At 39.3% G+C, this 21,094-nt stretch overlaps 1 pseudogene; it reads right to left on the bottom strand.

Moving 5' to 3' along the window:
* Positions 1–590: 590 nt before the first annotated feature.
* LOC133714052 (polyubiquitin 11-like) lies at positions 591–10,363 on the bottom strand (annotated as a pseudogene).
* Positions 10,364–21,094: the final 10,731 nt, after the last annotated feature.

Genomic DNA, 21,094 nt, shown 5'->3' on the forward strand with positions numbered 1-21,094 from the left:
AAATAGAAACAAAAGAAAATACATTATTTTGTTTGATTGGGCCAAATAGGGTCAGGCCGAAATGGGTCAAAGAGAAACATATTTAAAAAATAAAAATAAATTATTAGGCCGGTCTTCCGAATATGGCCAAATAGAAACAAAAGAAAATACATTATTTTGTTTGATTGGGCCAAATAGGGTCAGGCCGAAATGGGCCAAAGAGAAACATATTTAAAAAATAAAATAAAATTATTAAGGCTTAAAAGGCCGAATCGGGCTTCATTTGTATGATCCATATCCTACCCTATTTCATAAATGATTGGACCGGGCCAAAGGGCCAAATGATAACCCATAGAACTGATTGATGTAAAAGGGAAAGAGTATAATGGGAAGAAATGAAGAATCGTGTATGGTCGATCAAGAGCACTACCTTAGTACCTTAGACAACCAAATAGGAAAAGAAAAAGAAAATATGTATGCCAAATGCCCAAATCAAGTGATAATATATGGTTCTCGATTTTAAAATCATAATCCTCGACTCGACTCCATACCATATATCGTTGCCACAAGTTGGTCATAACTGAAACAAATCACAAATAGCTAGTAAAAGTAGTCTGAAGTCAACAGTCCAGAAATCCAGTCCTAGTTTATCAACGATGTTGAAGCACAAGGTACAGGGTAGTATCATTCTGGATGTTATAATGAGCAAGAGTTCGTGCTTCCTCAAGTCGCAGGCCACCAAGAAGAAGCCTCTGGTCATGTGGTGGGATGCCCTCCTTATCATGTATTTTTTCAATGACACTGCCAATTGGATCAGAACTCTGAAGTTCCTCAAGAATGGTTATCTTCCCACTGAGATGTATGACAAGGATACACATTCCCCGAAGAGGAAGCAGAAGGCCGGTCGAGATTAGACTCATTCTGGATGCTACAATCAGCCAGAGTGCTCCCACCCTCCAGTTGCCTCCCAGCAAATATAAGCCTCTGTCTACTTGGTGGGACACCCACTCTCTCTTGGATTTTAGCCTTAACATCATGAATGGTATCAGACCTCTCAACATAAAGAATGATTGATCTCCCCCCATTCTGATATCTCACAACAATCTGCATTCCGAAAACAAGATGTAAAGTAGATCTCTTCCTGATATGATAATCTGCAAAAGTCATGCCATCCTCAAGCTGTTGTCCATGAAACATAAGCAATTTTTGGTCTTGAATCCATGCTTTGACATGTGCTATAGTATCAGAGCTCTCCACCCGAATCCGTGCTTTGACATGTTCTATAGTATCAGAGCTCTCCACCTCAAGGCTTATGGTCTTGCCAGTCAAAGTACTAACGAAAATCTCCACGCCAGTTGGCCACTTTGTAAATGAAAAACAAGATGTGAGGTCGCAAGGAGAGATATATATATAGAGCAGAGGAGATACTATTGGAAGCTGATGGACAGAGAACCTCAATTACCAGATTTCCGAGTTTTAGTCAAATTGGCAAAGGTTTGGAGTGAAAGTATACTTGACTAATCTAAATTCTAAAATATAAATGTAACTTCAAGGAAGCAGCTTTAAGACTAAGATGAAATGTAAATTGTTGTACACCACATCCATAGCTACTGTACTATATAATCAAATGTACAGAAGCACATAATCTTGATTCAAAACTGAAAATACAAGGACAGAATACGTTTTCTGGAAAATAGGGATTGCAGTATACGGATCAATCCCTACTGGGCAGAAATCAGAGATAACGAACCAAACTCCAGATTTTTGGTTATGCAGTGAAAATCTCAAATATGAGATTAAAAACACTGTGGGGCTCTTACTCTTGAGAACCCAAAATAAGAACAATTGAATTATGATGAAGGATATGTTCTTTACAACTTCAAATAGCACTAGCGCGCCTACAATGAATAGACAAAACTAATATGCAGTTTGTCTTCAATCTCGAACTCCTTCTTCACTTGATTGTTCTTCGATTTTTCCTTTTCTTGCTTCACAGCAACTCTTTAGATCACAAGTAACTCCATACGCATGAGCAACTGACCTATAACACTTAACCAAGGAACAAGTGTTTAGGATTTTTATCACGACACAATATCAAGCAAGACTCTCAATTATTCTTGCGTTCCTCTCTTCTCTGCCTGTGCAGTTTGCATCCTCTATATATGTGTAGAAGCAATGCCAACCCTAATAGACTCCTAATAGGAAAGGATCTTGGTGATTGAATATTGACCAAATAAAATATCAAGTCCTAGAAAACTTAGGATTACACTACATCACCTTAAAAGCCACGGGAATACCTTTTTCTAAATAAACATTGAAACCAAAAGATAATTTCCCAACATATCAGTTTGTATAGGAATGCCAATATGACAAAAAAAACTTGTACCTACAATCTCCCCCTTTGGCATTCCTATACAAAACAACTTTACCGTATGAAAACTCCCCCTCAACAGGTACTTGAGAACTTTTCCTTGTGAACACACCTGTCAATCCTGAAACACTTATCACACACACATTGTGAAAATACACAAGATAGAATAATGTTACCACTGATTAAACAAAGCATGTAAATCCAATAGATCACACAACACATTTAACATCATATTTCTCCCCCTTTTTGAATAGGAATGACAAAGACAACTTATGTAGCGGAAGCTATGTAAAAAGAGAATCACAAAGAGATGTTGCTTAGTAGACACGAGCCCAAGTCGAATCAATCAGAGGAAGATAGTCCAAGTATTAATACTCCCCCTAAGTGTGATCATGTGATGAGAGATGCAAGAATGAAATGCAAATTACACAATAAGTGGGTTGTATCCAAATGCTAAGAACAGATTTAATTCGCATAGCTTTTCCAACAAGAGCAATACCACTTAACCATAAACAAGAGTGCAACAAAATAAGTTCACACGAGTGAATGGATTTCGACAATCACAAGGTAAGATAGAGGGTGATCGAGTATTCTATACCTCTTGTTGTGAATAGTGAACATATCTCAAGATGGGGTGTGTAATATTTGTGGAAACCTGAAAAGCAAGGCTCACATACAAAACACATTTAAGCACATAAACTTTATTCCCCCTTATAACACCGTGTGGGCATGATTTTGAATTTTTCTTTTGGCCTTTCACACAAAGTAACATTTTTGCTCAAGAAGAATACGACTCTTGTAACGAGTATTATGCTAGCAGCTCCCAAGTCAGATGACTTTAGGGTACTAGATGTAACAAGGACATCCCAAAGAGGACATCTACTCGAGTCAATAGTTTCACAATCCACCGGGGTGACCAAACCATTCCCGTTTCTTCCCAATCCTCATATCGTTCGTCACGACCGAGGCTTGTTTACTTTGGGAATAGCCTGGCCATGCTCCATTAACCGACTACATTTTTTATTTATTATTATTATTTTTTTTTTTTATATCAAGGAGCAACCAACAAGAGTAATTTCGTACATGAGCAATGAGAACAAGCCAACCATCAATTAAGACTTACCACCATTTAGAGTATGTGTGCATGTGAGGTTTCAAGATTGTAGAGAATATATTGTTCAAGCTCACAATTACAGAGTGATGTAAGTACAAGTTCAAAACATGCTAGGCACCTTATTGCACACAGATTTAAAGAAAAGAGTATGGCCCTTGTCAATCTAAGTTCAAAATAATCTGTCAGACACTCGGGGATACAAACCACTATTTTTCAATCCTAAATTTCCACAAACTGAACCTAACAATGCAGAAACATAAAGAAAATGCACCTATACTATCATGAAGACATACACCATGAATGAATGCAAAATGGATCAAGCGAAGTGAGAGTATCAATACTTAGAGCATCCACCAACGGTGCTTCTAACTGATTCAAATTGAGTTATGTATAAAGGCCTAGTAAACGAATTAGCCAATTTGTGATCAGTAGGAACAAAAGCACGCTCAAGCATATTATCAAGATTATCCGTATGAGTAGAAAAACGATTATTTGAACCTTTTTTAATCCAGATTTGCTTCTGCTTCGTTTTTGTTTCCAGATCCACGGGGATTGAAGCCAGCTTTGCAATCCTGGCGATCAGATTCAGACCCTCTTTCAACTCAGCTTGCAACGAGGCAGGTGAGTTAATTCTCAACGTTTTCCTCTGATTTTGAGTAGCCCTGCGAAGCATATTGCACCTAGGACGAATGTGTCCTAATTTTCCACAATAATGACAAGTAGGAACAAAGTTTTCGGAGTTGTGAATATACCTGGGCTGACGCACAAAAGTGTGCATGTCAGAACTTACCGAAAAGCCTTTCTGATGTGATTGAATGGTTTTATGAGGTTCTGGTCTTACATTCAATTCGGTGGCAGACTTGTTGTTACTAGAGCTTTGTGCCTGACTTGAGGAATTCTCACCTCCCACACTTTTTACAAACACCAAGGGTTTGCAGGACTCACCATTATAACCTAATCCTTCTTTATTACCATGAGCTTTGCCAATTCCCATCATCTTAGAGACTTTTTCAGACCCTATAGAGAATTTGCTAAAGCTTTCCTTGACCCTCAATAATTCTTCCTGCAATTTTTCATTTTCAAGGGTTAGGGAATCATTTAAATTAGATTGAGCTTTTATTTCAACCTGCAAAACTTTGATTTTGTTAGTAAGCTCATCATGTTCCTTGTTCCAATCTTGAGACCTGGCATTACCCTGCAAAACTTTGATCTTATCAACAAAGTTAGTACGCTCTTCTTCCCAATCTCTCAAAGAAACTTCAAATTTCTGCTCAATTTTTATCTTTTCCACTCCTAAGGATTCGATTTCTTTTTCAAGTTTATTATTTTTTCGAAGAACAATCCTAGAGGCATTCTACAATTTCTTGCATTTTTCATTTGTTTCTTCATCAAGAGTATCATCTTCAAAGTCAGAATCATCAGATAAATTAATATCAATAAAGGAAGTAAGAGCAAGATTCACCTCTTCACCATCGGATTGAGAGCCTTCATCACTATCACTCCATGTGGATTTTAAAGCCTTGTTCCCATGTGAGTTATACTTCTTGTTGCCACAATTGGCAGCAAGATGTCCAATTCCACCACACTCAAAGCATTTAGGTTTGTTAGGAATTTTTTTTGAAGAGTTTCCAAAAGAGTTTTTGTTTTTCATAAAATTTTTGAACTCTTTTGTCAACAACGATAAATCCACATAATCATCATCTTTCTTTTTAACAGAAGAGAAAGCAATATTTTTTACCTTTTTCTCGGGCTTGATCCTCATCTCAAAGGTTTTGAGATTACCTATCAGTTCGTCAAGAGAATAGGTGTCCAGGTCTTGAGTCTCCTCTATGGCAATTTGCTTGGCTTGAAATTTTGAAGGAAGAGCCCTGAGAAATTTCTTGACTATTCGGTGCTCCTCAAATGGATCATCAAGGCTACGACATTGGTTTGTCATATTGAGAAGTCGAGCGTGAAAATCATCAATTGATTCATCTTCCCCCATGGTCATGTTCTCAAATTCCAATACGAGTCTTTGAAGCTTCTGACCTCTAACCTTCTTGTTTCCCTCATAAGTAACCTGAAGTAGATCCCAAGCTTGTTTGGCTGTGTCACAGTGGCTAATTCTCATCCTCTCCTTCTTGGACAAGGCTGTGAATAGTGAATTCCTTGCCTTAAAGTCACAAGTTCTATCACGAACTTCCTCTTCTGTCCATTCCTTCCTAGGTTTGAGAAACCTTGCAGAGGACCCTTCTACTTTCTTTTATTCTTCTGCCTTGGTTGGGTGTTCCCATCCATTCTCAACTATATTCCACATGTTTTCATCTTGAGAGTAGAGAAAAGCCCTCATTATGATCTTCCATTGTGAGTAATCTTCACCATCAAACAAAGGAGGGCAATTTATCGGACTGGAGGCTCTGTTATATTCATGTTCCATCCTTGACCACGAATCAACTAAAAAGCTTTAAAACCTGCTCTGATGCCAAGTGAAAATACAAGGACAGAATACGTTTTCTGGAAAATGGGGATTGCAGTATACGGATCAATCCCTACTGGGCAGAAATCAGAGATAACGAACCAAACTCCAGATTTTTGCTTATGCAGTGAAAATCTCAAATATGAGATTAAAAACACTGCGAGGCTCTTACTCTTGAGAACCCAAAATAAGAACAATTGAATTATGATGAAGGATATGTTCTTTACAACTTCAAATAGCACTAGCGCGGCTACAATGAATAGACAAAACTAATATGCAGTTTGTCTTCAATCTCGAACTCCTTCTTCACTTGATTGTTCTTCGATTTTTCCTTTTCTTGCTTCACAGCAACTCTTTAGATCACAAGTAACTCCATACGCATGAGCAACTGACCTATAACACTTAACCAAGGAACAAGTGTTTAGGATTTTTATCACGACACAATATCAAGCAAGACTCTCAATTATTCTTGCGTTCCTCTCTTCTCTGCCTGTGCAGTTTGCATCCTCTATATATGTGTAGAAGCAACGCCAACCCTAATAGACTCCTAATAGGAAAGGATCTTGGTGATTGAATATTGACCAAATAAACATTGAAACCAAAAGATAATTTCCCAACATATCAGTTTGTATAGGAATGCCAATATGACAAAAAAAACTTGTACCTGCAAAAACTGCAAAGTTACAATATTGAAACCATTTAAACAAAATAAAAAAGTTAACAAATAAATATACAATGAGAAGCAAATTAGTATTACTGATTACTTTCAGGACCCTTTTCTTCAATTCTTGCATGTTTTTTCTGAGCAGTATTTGAAAGGATTCTTGCACATTTTTTAGAAGAGAGCTTAAAATTTAGATTATATATATATTGAATCACAGCAAGTTAATATTTGTGTCACTAATCTGAATCCTTTATAATGCACTGCAACACAATATTTTTAATCACTCTTTATTTGATGAGACACAATCTCTAAATTCACCAAGTTTCAAGAACCATACACTCATTAGCATCCACAGACTGCACTGAACTTGCCAAAATTTACCCGGAAGACCAAAGCTACTTGATTGGTTCACATTTACAAATGCCTACCATAGAGTCTAGGTGACCCAAAACCAACAAATTAATCACCTCAAGTAAATTCTACAAATGAAAAAAAAAAAGGACCAGAAGGCATTAGAGAACAGCGCGATAGTAGTATTTCTAACAAGAATCTCTAGTTTATTAATCACCTCATATCAGAAACAGAAAAACAAGTAGGATGCGGAAATCTAAATGTAAATGGCTTTCCATTGATCAGAGTTGTTATAACATACAAAAAGAACCAAGTTAGCTTGCTCAATGGATATAAAACTCAATAAAGGTATATAGTTTGGTCTTGCACTTACAATCTAAACCAGTTTATAACAAGGTTAACTTAGTAGTAAGGAGGTTTAGCATGTACTTGAAATATTGATTAAAGCCTGTAATTAACCAAAATTCAATGAAAAGCTAAACCCTACGTCACCAAATAGCTAAGCAAGCCAACTTCGAAGGCACCATTGTGACGATAGTAAGACAATCTTAACGCGAACTAAATTTCTATTTCATCAAACATGCCATATTATTTTCACACATTCTTTGGTAATGTCGACGGCCAGAAATCAAATTAAGAACTTTATACACTTCATTCTAACCCCTATCTGGTGACCTATCTTGCAGTCTTCTTGCCAAGTATGTATAAATAGAGCCAGGTATCAGAAGCTTAACTAGCATATTAAAACCTAAGCAAAAATTCAATTACTCAAGCAGTAACACAAATTACTGTTTACAATGCCCTCATTTCCCAACATTCTTCAAGCCAAGCATAGAGGCATTATTGACTTATTAAGTAATCAAATGATAGCTAGACCAACTTAATGATACATTTCTAGCAGTGAGTAAGGAATCAAATTACATTCAGAGCAAAAAACCTTAAACACAAAGAGAATGGAGATCAGTGTAGCTACAACTATAAATATAACACTCAAAACATAAAATGCAGAGAGATTCAGAAGAAAACCCTTAATGATGGTACCTGATTGACAAGCAGAAGCTTTGAAAGAGGGAAGTGAGTGAGTAAGAGATGGAGGAAAAGTTGAATTTCAAAATGGAAACAGTGAAAGAGATTTCAAGACCTTCAATTATTTTACTTGTCAAAATCCCGGGTAATGTATTGGACCTCTCGGGTTATATCGCTTTTATTTGGGCCTAACCGTTAGCCCAGTAGTTGGAACCTACTAGTTAGATTTTTTTTTTTTTTTTTTAAATCCGACTAGTAGTTAGACTTAGAGCGATGCTATTTAGAAATAAATCAAAACTAGGGGAACAATCAAAATTTGAAATTTCATGTAAGATCAGGAGTTGTTGATATATGAGGGGTAATACTCGTTTTTACTTGCCTTGATCATGCTGGGTTTTAATAAATCTATATAGTTGTAATTGACACAACTTTATTAATGATAACTAGACGTCAAACACACCTTATGGGTGTGGATAACTACATGGACAGTTATAAAATGTGGAGAAAACTTCTCCACATTTTTTTAAATTTTTTTTTTTTATGTTAATTTCTTTTCTTTCGTTTTGTGAATTGGCCTTTTTATCCTTCTTGAATATTTCAATTTAAGGGTTTTTAAATATTTGAGAGATATTTTGGTAAAAAAAAAAAATTGTCAACTCTTCTTTTAATAATACTATAGAATATATATTCTTATTTAATCAAAAGATTTTTTTTTTTTTGAATTTCATGTAATTTTTAAAAACCGAACACTGCAAGTTTACAACCAGCAAACACAACAAAAACGAGAACAACATAGACCAAGTCAAAGACATCAGTTGGTCTATTATCGCAAGCGGTTGGTCAATACTGAATGTATTTGATATATCTTATATAATTAAGCCAATTCTTGAGAGAGTGGTTAAATTTTTGAAATACCATATATGTCCTCACATAAAATAGATATTAATAAAGAAATTATTTCTATATGAGGATAAGATAGTCAATAGACTATGTCATATTTGAAAAAATTGCAATATCTCCCATGAAAAATGGAGAAGCTTCTCCAAAATCAGAAGATAAATTACTGTAACTTTTTTAATCTAAACAAAAAAAAAAAATCAATTGACATGTGCGGAGCACATGTTAAGGGACTAGTAGGTAATAAAGATGATGTCTCCTTTGGAGAATTTGAAGCCTCTAAGATGTGATAATATATATGTATATGAACTGCAAAGCCAAGTGCAAAAATTGCTGATTTAGAAATAATCAAGATTTGTGCTTGCGCGTGCTAGTACGTGTGAATAGAAATAATCAACTAGAACAAACACTAGGCAAGCTGAAATGTAAAACAAGAATATTAAGAAACTCGACATGGCTTCCTTAGATTGGTTTGACCAATAATTAAAGTTCTCATACTTCAAGCATAACTATCATCGATGTCAAGCACTTAATTAAGGCTACCAAGATATATGAGATAACTATGATATCAAACACACAATTAGGATCTTTCTGGAAATACTTGGAAAATTTACTCTCTAGAAATACTTGGTGGTCAAAATTTTTCAAGTATTTCCAAAAAACGGGTAATAGATTGACATAAAAGACAAACTGATAATGGAAGAAGTGAACAACCATACATGGTCGATCAAGCACCACCATAGACAACCAAAAAGGAAAAGAAAAACAACATATGTATGCCAAATATATAACTTCTCGAATTTAAATGCACGATAGTCCACAACTACTCCACACACACACACACACACAGATATATATATATATATATATATTCCCATAAGTTAATCACTTAAATCATAACTGAAACACATCACACATAGCTAGAAAAAGTAGCATGAATGTAATAGTCTAGAAATCCACTCTTAGTTTAATCATTCCTGTCAAGTCCCTCAACAATGATTCTCTTCCCAGTGAGAGTTTTAACAAAGATATGCATTCTCCGATCACGATGAAGCACAAGGTCCAGGGTAGAATTATTCTGGACGCAGCAATCAGCTAGAGTCCGCTCATCTTCTAGTTGCTTCCCAGCAAAGATGAGCCTCTGCATGATTGGGGGAAAACCCTTCTTTTCTTGGATTTTAGCCTTGACATTCTCTATTGTATCACAACTCTCAACCCCAAGAGTGATTATCTTCCCGTCCTGGGTTTTAACAAAAATCTGCAACCCAAGATGGAGACGTATAGTAGATTTCCCCCGGATATGGTAATCTGCCAACCTCTTGCCATCCTCGAGCTGCTCTCCATTAAACGCAAGCAGTTTCTCATCTTGAATCCTGGCTTTTACATCCTGTATAGTATCAGATATCTCCACCTCCAGACTGATGGTCTTACCACTCGAGTTCTCAACAAAAATCTGCATACCTGACAAACGGATGGAGAACAAGATGCAAAAAGATCAAGGGAAGAGATATTAAGAGATAATATTGAGCGAGAGTTGATGATATTATACCAGCCACATGTGAGATATTTATAGCAATTATGGTAATTTGTACGTCCCACTGGCTTCTAGGAACATGAAGAATCCCTTCTACTTGGAATTCATGAGAAATTTATTGACGAATAGTGCTTTTTTTCACAACTGAAATTATAATATCAATATGCATTCAATGGATGGTATTCATTGTACGTTTTCAAGTGGAGAAGCATTTCTTTGCTGTTAAAGAGGCCGACTATCTAAATTCCAAAGGTTAATGAGTAGCTTTGAAACCACAAGAAAGAAAAATTTAGATACAAGTGTATAAGTCTTTAGCGGGTTTAGGAATAGTAAGACAACAAAACATGAGTGAATTATCTATGGTACTCATCGTACTGGATCGCAAAATTCATGGAAGTTGAGAATATGAATGAAACGACGAAACTATACCTTGACCAAGAAAGAATTATGACACGTTTACTTACTTGGAATATAAAATAATCATGAATCGGAGACAAGTGGAATGGGAGAAGAAATGAATCGGTATTGATTCCGGAGGAATGATTCCTAAACCCATCTCCCCCCTTCGTAATCAAATTCCTGAGTATTCAGGAATCGATTCCTGATAAGGAGGTGGGACCTACATCTATTCTGATTCCTTCATGTGTTAGTAAACGCAGGAATTCTTTTACCCGGAATCATTCCGATTGCTTTATGTGTTAGTAAACGCAGGAATGTTTTTACCCCGTAATCATTCCCTTTCCTTCCAAGTAAGTAAACGTGCCCTTAGGGATTCTATGTGATATTCTTGTCCGACGGTTTTTATCAAAATAGCGTGTTGGGCTTGGGCTAGTCATTGGTGGGTGGGTCATAGGTGTGTCCGGTTGAACTTTCTAGATCAAATTATACTAGATTCTTGAAAACAACAATCATGATCACACAGTCGTTTCAGGCACAAGCAAAATTAGAGGTGGATTTTTTTGTGTGCTTGTACATGAATTTAGTCTTTGATGAGGAAAAGTTTAGCGTGTTCCACCCAAAAGTCACATTAGAAAAAAGCTAAAAGAGAAGGAATTTAGAAATAACCCTACCAAGTTAACAAACAAGGTTGTTACCCAATTAGAAAAACGATGCCAGCTGTGAAGCTAAATTTCTAATTTACATGTCTTCCTTTCTAGAGCTTCTGAAAAATCTTAGTATTGTTTTAGGGAAACGATATTTCAGAGAGAATTGTTGTGTGTTCTCATTGATAATAGGGGCTTCTTTATATAAAGGATTACAATGCATAGAATCTGAATTGTACAAGGAAAGGTAATCATACAATGAATGGATATCTCTAAGATATTCACCGAGATTATCTCTAATTAAAATTCTATTACAACTAGATCAAGTAACCTAGAGTTCGGGCCAGACACAATTTGGATTTACTTAAACACTCCCCCTTATGTCGCCCAAACGCGGTGCTTCTCTCGTTGCCTCGTTAAAAACCTTGCCGAGTAACAAAAACCCAGTGGGACAAAAATAACCTTGGTCGAAGGGGAAAAAGAGCACAACACACCCTTCACGTTTCGAGATCAACATGTAGACATCTCCTCCTGATGTCTGCGTCTCCCCCTGATGACTACGATCATGGGAGTTCAGATAATTTCTACAAGCCAATGCTTGCAACATGTTTCTCGAACGTGGATTTGGGCAATGACTTAGTGAACAAGTCTGCCACATTGTCCTCAGATCGAACCTGGTTCACTTTGATCTTGAGGAGCTTCTGTTGTTGTTGATTGTAGAAGAACTTAAGCGATATGTGCTTGGTGTTGTCGCCTTTGATGTAGCCTTTCTCCATTTGCTCAATGCAAGTAGCATTATCCTCATAAATGCTAGTAGGCTCATCTGTGGTGGATTCCAAACCACAATTACTTCAAACATGCGTAACTATGGATCTAAGCCATATACATTTACGAAGGTTCATGAAGAGCAATAATCTTTGCATGGTTCGAAGAAGTTGTTTGGCTCCAGTTTAGGTTCAAACAGAAGTAGCGACTAAGGTCTGTTTAGTAGACCTCCAAGATATCGCGGTCTTACACAGGGTGAATACATAACCAGTTTGGGAACGACCTTTGTGCGGGTCAAAGAGATACCCAGCATCAGCAAAACCTTCCAAAACACTTATGTCGTTCTGGGATGGGGAGAGAGAACGCAGACTACTGTTGGTGGCGTTCTTGACATATGATGGGTCTGAATCCATCGTCTCTCTGTAGGGATAGAACAAGCCCATATCAATCGTACCACTTAGGTATTGAAAGATATCTTTAACACCAGTCCAATGGCGTCGTGTTGGCGCAAAGCTATATCTAGCTAACAAGTTCACAGCAAATGAGATGTCCAGTCTTGTGCATTATGCTAAGTACAATAATGCGCCTATTGCACTTAGATAGGGCACTTCTGCCTCTAACACATCTTCGTCGTCTTCTTTTGGACGGAATGGATCTTTCTTTGGATCAAGACTACGGATGACCATTGGGGTGCTTAAAGGCTTAACTTTGTCAGTATTGAAACACCTAAGCATCTTTTGGGTATAAGCTGATTGATGAATCAGGATATATACCATCTTCACTGTGCTCAAGTTCCAAACCAAGGCAAAACCGTGTTTTCCCAAGATCTTTCATCTCAAACTCGGATTTCAAGTGTTCAGTGGTTTCCCTCAACTCTTTAAGGGTGCCAATTATGTTCATGTCATCGACATAAACCGCTACTATTGCAAATCCGGAACTTGTTCTTTTTATGAACACACATGGGCATAGTTCATTGTTAACATATCCCTTCCCAATCAAGTAGTCACTTAGACGGTTATACCACATCCGTCCGAATTGTTTTAATCTAGGATTAATTTCAGTTTACCCCCCTGAGGTTTGGGGGTGTCATCATTTCACCCCCCCCCCTCCCCCCCCAAACTCTCAATTTCACTTTTTTACCCCCTGAACTTTCCAATTTTTGTCTTCCGTGCCCAATTTCTCTGATTCCGTCCAAATTGGACGTTAACTCTGACTATTTGACCCACTTTGAGGCTAAAATGGTCATTTCAAGGCAAAAAAAAAAAAAAAAAACCTTTCTCCTTCACTTTCGGTTTCTCTTTCATCTCCAAATCTATCTCTCTCTCGACACCTCCCTCACGCTCCTCGCCGCCGCCAACTCCTCCGACCCCTCCCCTTCCTTCGAGTCCACCTCCGCCTTCCTCTCCTGCTTCTCCATCTCCAAGTCCTCCGTCAACTCCCAACTCGCCCAGTGCCGACTCACCGATCCCACTCACCTCAAACCCTTACTCGACCAAATCTCCGCCTCCATCTCCGACCTCGAGAATCTCGTCGCGCGAGAACTCCTACTTCTTCCCCTTGTACAAAGTCCGATCGTCCCTGAAAACGATCTCCGATCTGAGGTGAGTAAAAGTAAAAGAGACCCAAAGTAGGAAGTCTTGGGAGAATCGTATGAATTAGAAGAGTCTAGAGTTGGTTAGTTAAGTTCAGGTCTCTCTCTCTCTCTATTTATCTATGCAGAAAGCCAACAAGTAAAACTAAGAAGCGAGTTTGAGTCGCAGGGAAGCATCACCGATCTTGAATAATGGGGGAGGAGAGAGACAACCCACAGAAGCTGAAGAAGACAGCGGCGGCGGCTTACGACTACAACGACCCGAGATGGGCCGACTACTGGGCCAACATCCTCATCCCTCCTCACATGGCCTCTAGCCGTGACGTCATCAGCCATTTCAAGCAGAAGTTCTATAAGCGCTATATTGTGAGCATCCCGCTCTCTCTCTGTTCTGTTCTTCAATTTCAAATCTTTACTAGGATTGATTGATGATCAGTGTTTTTTGCTTGCCAATTTGGACTCTGGAGCCTGGAATCTCATCTGGGTTTTATCTGTTATTGGGTTTCTGGGGTTTTGTTCTTTGGTGGGTTGTGAATTTGGTTTATTGGGTTTTGATATTGGTTATTTCTGCGCTGAGATTTTCTGTGGATTATAGAAAGGTTGGAACTGGGTTTCCTTGTGTTGTTCGTCAAGAAATTTGATTTTTTGTATTTGTTATCTTCTAATGATTATGATTTTGTTACTACTGCGTTTTCTGTTTTCTATGAATCGAGTGATTGAACCTTTAGGAAATTGTGTGCCTTTAGTTTATGGGATTGTATGCCCTCTTCATAATTGTTCAGTTCTTTTAAGCGTTCACTTATTAGGATTCTGGTGAATGACGTACTGGGAATGTTGCAATTAGCAAATTTGTTGTTTCTGATTCCATTTCTTGAGTATGATGAAAATGACAATCCGTGAGTCTTTGTTTCTGATTCCATTTCTTTTCATTCGCAAATTTACAATTGGAGATTATGATGGGAATGCTGCAAGTTCAGTCTCTGAGCAGTTTTCCCAACTAAAATGAATGTTGAGGCTGGTTCTGGTGGCAATGCTTTATCTTCTGAGCTCATGGATCATGGTCGTTGCCGGCACGGTGGTGGTAAGCGGAGCATGGAGCGCGACGGTGACGGTGGGAGGAGAAATGGTTTTAGGGACAGAGAGGTCGAAACTGTTTTTTTTTTTTTCCTTTTTCTAAATTTTGAATTGACCATTTTAGCCCTCAAAGTGGGCCCCATTATCGGACTTAACGTCCAATTTGGACAGAAAATGAGACATTGGGCACGGAAGACAAAAATTGGAAAGTTCAGGGGGTAAAAAAGTGAAATTGAGAGTTTGGGAAGTGAAATAATGACACCCCCAAACCTCAGGGGGGTAAACTGAAATTAATCCTTTAATCTATATAGTGAGCGTTTCAATCTTATTGAAATCATGCTCCGTGGTTTAGAGCCACTTGATTTGGGTAATTGAAGTCCATCTGGGACCTTCATGTATATCTCTGTATCTAAATCCCCATATAGATACGCAGTAACCACATCCATAAGCTGCATGTTCAGTTTTTCAGAAACTACCAAACTGACAATGTAGCGGAACGTAATAACGTCCATTACGGAAAAGTAGGTCTCCTCGTAGTCGATTCCAGGGCGTTGTGAGAAGCCTTGCGCCACAAGGCGAGCTTTGTACCATACAATTTCGTTTCTCTCATTACGCTTTCAAATGAATACCCATCTATGACCAACTGGTTTGGTGTTGGGTGGTATTGGCACAACAGGCCCGAATACCTTTCTCTTCGCTAGAGAATCAAGTTATGTCTGGATCGCATCTTTCCATTTTGGCCAATCAGCTCTACGTTGGCATTATCAAGGGAGCGTGGTTCGATGTCATCGGTCTCAATAATCTCACGCACTACTGAATACGCGAATACATCATCAATGATGATGGAGTTTCTTTCCCATGTCCCATGTACACTAGTGTAATTTACAGAGATCTCTACATTATTAGGGATAGGTTCTGACATTGAGGCGTCCCCCAATGATGTCTCTTGGACATAACCATAATCCGGAACATTCTCATGGGACGGATTTTGAGTATCGATGATCAAAGGATTTGTTTGTGCCTCATTCGCTCTCTTTCTAGGGCGAGTATCCTTCGAACCAATCAGTCTACCACGCTTCCTCGTGGGACCTGCGGCCATAGACGCCACATCACTACCAATCTGGGCAGTGGCGCTATCTCCTGGTGTCACAGGAGTGGCGTTACGTCCAGTATTTGGGACGTCAATCCTTACAGGCACGTTTCCAGCAGGTATATGTGATCTCGTTATTTTAGCAACATCAGAAAACGCATCAGGCAGAGTGTCTGCTACGTTTTGGAGCTCGATAATTCATCGCACTTCAAGTTCGGACTGTGCGGTACGGGGATCGAGATAAGACATAGTGGGGACAGACCACGACAATTCCTGTCGTTCCTGTTGAACATCTGTGTTCTTATCTCCCCCTAACGATGGGAATACTGTCTCATCAAAGTGACAATATGCAAATCTAGCGGTAAAGAGATCGCCTGTCAAGGGTTCAAGGTAGCGGATGATAGTTGGAGATTCATATCCAACATAGATGCCCATTCGTCTCTGTGGACCCGTCTTAGTACACTGTGGCGGCGTAATAGGCAAACCCAAAAATGCGTAAATGCGAGATATCAGGCTCGTACCCAGTCACTAGCTGTAACGCAAAACAAGGTTGGGTGACAGTGGGTCGTAGACGAATTAGCGTTGCTGCGTGCAATATTGCATATCCCCAAGCGGAAACAGGGAGATTGGTGCGCATAACCAATGTTCGTGCTATCATTTGTAGTCGTTTGATAGCGGCTTCCGCGAGACCATTTTGGGTATGAAAATGGGGAACTAGATGCTCTACATCAATCCCCAGTGACATGCAATAGTCATCGAACGTTTTCGATGTAAACTCCCCAGCATTATTAAGTCGAATTGACTTAATCAGGTGGTCTGGGTAGTGAGCCCGAAGACGGATAATCTGGGCTAGGAGTTTAGTATAAGAAGCATTTCGAGTGGACAACAGCGCGACATGTGACCAGCGTGTCGACGCATCAACCAATACCATAAAGTATTTAAAAGGTCCGCATGATGGTTGAATTGGTCCATAGATATCCCCTTGGATTCTCTGTAAGAATGGAATGAGTATTTTGGGATCCTTTGCGTAGGACAGTCTCAGTCCTAATTTTTCTAAGGAATAGGCTTTGCAAAAAGAGTGAGGGGCCTTAGAAGCAACCAATGAGGATTTTGGTTGGGTCTGAGTGTCTGAATCGCTATTAGAAGCAAAATTTGTGACTACATCACCCATCATGGCGTTAGGACCATGGAAAGTGGCACCCATAGCGCCATTGCCATGAGTGACGCCCTTCTTGGCATTGTCAAGGGGGGGACATGGGTGACCCTAGGCCGTTAGTGGACGGCAGCGGCGCCAGAGGCTGCTGCAGCGGCGGTCACACAAAGTCCGGGAATCAACCTTTGATTCTTGCTTTGTTTCGCTCGAAAGGATGTCCGTGTGAAGTTTTTAGTATACGGATCATCATGTCACGACCAGGATGTCCTAGTCGGTCATGCCAAAGCCAAAATGTGTCGGAATCCAAGAGATCTTCTCTTATGACGTTATTGGATTCAATAGGTCAAATGTTAGTGACATAAAGTCCACTAGATTGACACATAAGCTTATCTAAGATGCGCTTTCGTCCGCAATCATTAGAGGTAATGCAAAGGAACTCTTTTCCGTTCTCATTATGCGTTTCCGCATGGAATCCGTTGGCTCAGATATCTTTAAAGCTCAATAAGGTTCGATTTGCCTTAGGAGCGTAAAGAGCTTCTGCGATATTAATCAAGGTGCCATTTGGCAAAAGGAATTGAGCCATTCCATGTCCTTGAACTAATCCTGATGGCCCAGCCATCGTAGTCACAGAGGAATATGTAGGCAACATCTCCAAGAATAATTGTCTATGGCGGAGAATGGTGTGCGTAGTCGCACTATCCGCAAGACATTGCAGTTCTCCAGAATCCATTCTTAAAAGAAAAAGCTCGTAATTAAAAAGGAGTCATAAAGAAAAGAACTCAACTTTTATTAATAAGCCAACGTAATTACATCATTGTCTCTTTCACTAGAGATAATCTAATCCAAAAACTAGCTAATGCAAAACAATGGTAATCGTCTAACTTCTTTCGGTAGCTCCAAAGCAAATGTGACCAGGTGAGTAGAGAGATGTCGGTGGAGCAAGGCTCGCTTAAGTACCACTTATCTCAAAAACCTTCCTAGACATCACACTTACTTTGGGTGAGCCTACTTTGAAGAAAAACTAAACCATTGGCATTTACTACAAAAATAATATGGCAATTGCCTACATCTCTTGGAAAATAAAAAGACTTAATCAAAATCGCCAGTCTCTGGATCTTGGCCCTTGAAGTCTTCTACCCTTAGATCGAGATCACCATCTTGATCTTCTTGTTCCATGTAATGTGCTTCCCTTGCTTCACGAAACATCTTGTATGCGTTGGCAACATTCTGGGATGCTTTACACGCCCTTGCCCAATGTCTGGGTAGTCCACACCTAAGACAAGTATCTTTATGGTCAGGTTCCCTTGATCGAGGCGCTTTAGAAGCGCTTTGGGGACGGCTTCTGTCCTTGGTGGTGACCGAGGCGCTTTAGAAGCGCTTTGGGGACGGCTTCTGTCCTTGGTGGTGTCACCACCATAGCCGGAGGCTTGGCCTTTCTCTCTTTTCACACGTTTACCTCCACGGTTCCGTGCAAGCCTATCTTGGCAGTTTCCTTCCTCTTTAAGGTGAGAATATGGACCAGAACGTCCAGAATTATCTCTTTCCTTAGGGTTTCGCTCCTTGCGCCCTCCCTTAGGGGCACGACTATAATTAGACTCCGGAATTCGTTTGGCTTCCACGGGTCTAGAGTTATAGTTCTTCACAAGTATGTTGTTGTGCTTTTCAGCTACGTTCATGGCACCAATAAGCTCATGAAATCTTGTGATGCGTCCGACATTGACATCAATCCGATAGTTCTTGGCTATTATCAATGTAGAGACGAGGAAGGTAGAGAGAGTCTTCTCGATGAACATCGTATCAGTGATTTTCTGCCCATAGAATTCCATCAAAGACTTGATACGAAGTGCTTCCGAATTGTAGTCAAGTACAGTCTTGAAATCACAGAAGCGGAGGCTAGGTCATCTTACTTCTAAGTCAGGAAGCAGGGAGTCACGAACGTTGCCAAAACGCTGCTCGAGTTCTACCCACAGTTTTCTTGGGTCTTCCTCATTGAGGTACTCATTCTGGAGCACGTCATTCATGTGCCTTTTCATGAGAATTATGGCTTTTGCTTCATTCACCTCTCTCGTAGCTCTATTCACTTCAAAAGCGGCAGCTTGTTGAGGAGTAAGCACGTTCTGACTTGGCTCTTGGATTGTACTTAGGATTCCATCAACCTTAAGATGCTGATGTGGTCATATTATCCTATATTTCTATGTCTCATAATCTTGGTTTTTATGTTTAATTCTCCTTATTTATGATTCATTTACATCTTTTAGTGTTTTTGTAGGTTTGTTCTATAGAAAGAAGAAAAGAAGCTAAAATGAGCTAACTAGGATTGAAAGACGCCCAGGTCCCAAAATCTGCCTGTGCAGAACTTCCAAATTTCCCGAATTACTGGGAGTTATCCAGATCAAATCAGATAATGAGCCTTATATCATTGGAAAGCTACGGATGTCTACTTTCTGTAGAATTTTACGGATCTTGATTTCGATACCTCTGGAGCAAGTTATGATTATTTGATTGAAGATAGGTCAGAACAGAAAATCTGCTCGGGAGTTCACTAACATTCATGGAGAACTCAAGTTTTGCGGTGCAAGATCGTCAATCCTAATGTTTTAAGGAAGTTATTCAGATGAGGATTCAATGATGAACTTATTCCTACTTCTACAAGAGATATTTCAAGGTTTTCCCATTCCAAATGAAGAAAGGAATCTATTTTCAAGTCTTACATGGAAACATGAAGCCAAAGATGAGCAGAAATCTTCCCTATATAAGGGAGCACGAATTTACATGAGGAGGGGAGTCTCGGGAGCACATTGAAGATGCCTAAGGAGCGGAGACGACTCACCCATCTTCCCCTTCTTTTCCCTTTCCATTCTTTTCATGTTTTTCCTATGTTTTGTTTAGTTTTATTTTTCTAAACCTCTTTTCTAGGGCTAGGATGAGGCCCTAGCATGATTGTTTACATGTTTTGATATTCAATTGATGGATTATTAGTTTCTTTTCAGATGAATTCTTAATCTCTGCTTGAATTGTTGCTTATGTTAAAGTTCTATTGATTCGCGACCTTTAGGGCTTTGCATCTAGTTATCAGAAGATGAATTTGAGGCATAGCTGCAATATAATTCAAATTAGCTTCATCTTTTTATTTTTTACTTTTTTTGATTGCATTAAGGTACCACTCAACAAGATCTAAATGGGCAAACAGATAAGGCAACTAAACCAAAACTTTTTATCCTCACAATATGATCAATCGAGAACAACATCTGAATATATGTATGTTCAGACATCTTAATTAGATATGTATCAAATAAAGGCATCAAAGAGAACCTCTCTCTAGAAACCCTACGCGCTGCACGCATCGAAAGTTTCATTGTGATCTCCAATCTTTGTCCGGCAGCACTGGTGAGGACGGGCATCTATGCGGCGTCAGTCAACGCTAGACTGACTTATTCTAGGCGTTGTACCAGGGAGGTTTAAGGTTCAAGTTCTTTGGTCAATGATGGTGGTCGCGATAGCAGCAGACGGCGAAGTCTGCGTTTTGTTTTCGCTGATTGGTCTGGAGATGGTTGAATGGTCGGACTGGGTTCTGAGTTGGGCAGTGGGGCGGCTCTCCTGTGTTTCATTAGCAGGTCAGATGTAGGGGTTTTGAAGGCGAGGAGGATCTGTTAAGATCGATCATGGTGGAGGTGGCGCTTGGTTTGGATCGATGGAACGACGGTTTTGCAAAAACGCTTTGCTCCGACGACGGCGGTTGTCTGGCAGGGATGGTGCGAAGGTGATGCAAGCGCAGGAGTTATTGGTCTGTTTGTGGGTTGCTGATCCATCTTTGATTGGGCTGGAGTTTGGGCCTTAAATCTATTTTTTCTAGCACCTATTTTTCTGGTGGTTCTAGTGGGTTTCGCCCTAACCTAGTTTTTAATTTTTTTGCCTGCAAATGGTCTTGGGTCTTTGTCGGCTTAATTCTTAGTTTCTCTAGTTGTACACCAATTGAGGTATCTAGAC

Source organism: Rosa rugosa, chromosome 6 (assembly GCF_958449725.1).
Source record: "Rosa rugosa chromosome 6, drRosRugo1.1, whole genome shotgun sequence".
In the NCBI taxonomy this organism is placed as follows: domain Eukaryota; kingdom Viridiplantae; phylum Streptophyta; class Magnoliopsida; order Rosales; family Rosaceae; genus Rosa; species Rosa rugosa.